This window comes from Cheilinus undulatus, linkage group 16 (assembly GCF_018320785.1).
Source record: "Cheilinus undulatus linkage group 16, ASM1832078v1, whole genome shotgun sequence".
Classification (NCBI taxonomy): Eukaryota; Metazoa; Chordata; class Actinopteri; order Labriformes; family Labridae; genus Cheilinus; species Cheilinus undulatus.
The window spans coordinates 30,113,084-30,114,574 of record NC_054880.1 but is presented as its reverse complement, the minus strand read 5'-3'; positions in this window follow the sequence as shown (position 1 = coordinate 30,114,574).

Sequence of the window (1,491 nt, the reverse complement as noted above, 5' to 3'; positions counted from 1 at the left end):
CGCTCTTTTCCTGTTTTAATTTGGTTGTTCTGTTGAGTCAAGTGAGATTACGAGTGACATTTCTTCCATATGGTTAACTCAAAAGCAACACCAAGACAGTCAAGAGTCATCTAGGTAGGGCAAATACTGGTAAAATGGGACACTTTCTTAAAATATTAATATGTTTTGATAAAAGACAACTCCTTTTCTACAATATACAGAGGAAAAAGTAAGGAAAAATACAACAACCTAGGTGCCACTGACATAATGGGACACTTTCATTCTGGAATGAAAAAACAGAGAAATATAAAAAGAATAAACAATTTCAGCATTTTAAATCATCAAAATAACCATGAAATGTAAAATAAAACAACACAACAGGATTATATGGCCAACATTGCACAATTTTAAAAAGTCATTGGTTTGTTTTAGGAATATTTAAACATTGTAACATTCAAATATCTATAACAGAAACACAACAAACTGAAATAAAATCATGATTAAAAGTTGTCAGCATTTTCGTCCTTTAAAGGAAAACTAAACACGTTTTTTTCACACAATTTAATGAAAACATTTTCAAATAGGCCTAGAAAAGTCTAGGCCCTGCTTCACTTTCCAGGCTTTAAGATTTAGGAATGACCATACAGTATATTCAGAAGAAAATCAGATCTCCTTCATTTTTTTCAGTTTTGTAATGTTGCAGCCTGATGCTACAGTAAAAATAGTAATAATAATTTTTCATTCTCATTCTTCACCAATGATGCTGTCTTACCTCTGTGAACCACTGACCGATAGTTGACCTGTTGAGAGGGGTCTGGCTGCTGACTATACAACTCTGATGGCCACTCTCACAGACTGTCTATTTCAGAATGGAGGTGCTGTAATTTGCCAGTACAACATATTTCCAGTTTTAGATTTTTTGAATTCAACTTTATTCATAAAGTCAGGCAAATAAATTCATAAAATAACCAAACTGCAAAACTAAACAACATTTCATAAATAAAGTAGAGGTCTAACCCAGGGCTAAATTATGTATAGACCAATTTCAGAAGTAGTTGCATAAAGGCGGCTTACTTTAGCTTCATTAGCTTTAGCTTAGACTAACATAGCTATGTAATAAACTTTACAACAATGCAAATACAGCTACGTTAGCTTTGTTAGCTTAAGCAAGCATAGCTTAAGCTGCCAGAGCTAACGTAGCTTACTTAGCTACTCTGGGAATTTAGCTTTTTCTATGTTAACTAAGTTGCTATGGGATCTATGTAGCTTAAGCAGCTAATGGAGCTAATGTTTGCTGTGTTCAGATATTTTTAATGAAGGCTGAGCTTTGTTCCTGAGCTTTAGAAAGTTTCAACATGTATTTCTGTTCTGAGATATACGTTGTCTCAAATGAATGTTCTGTGAGAGTGGCAGTCAGAGATGTATGGTCTGCAGCCTGACTGTTTTGCTGCTTATGCCACTGGATGAGATGTAATGTTGATGTAGTGATAATTTGCTACCGGTAGTCTGTTC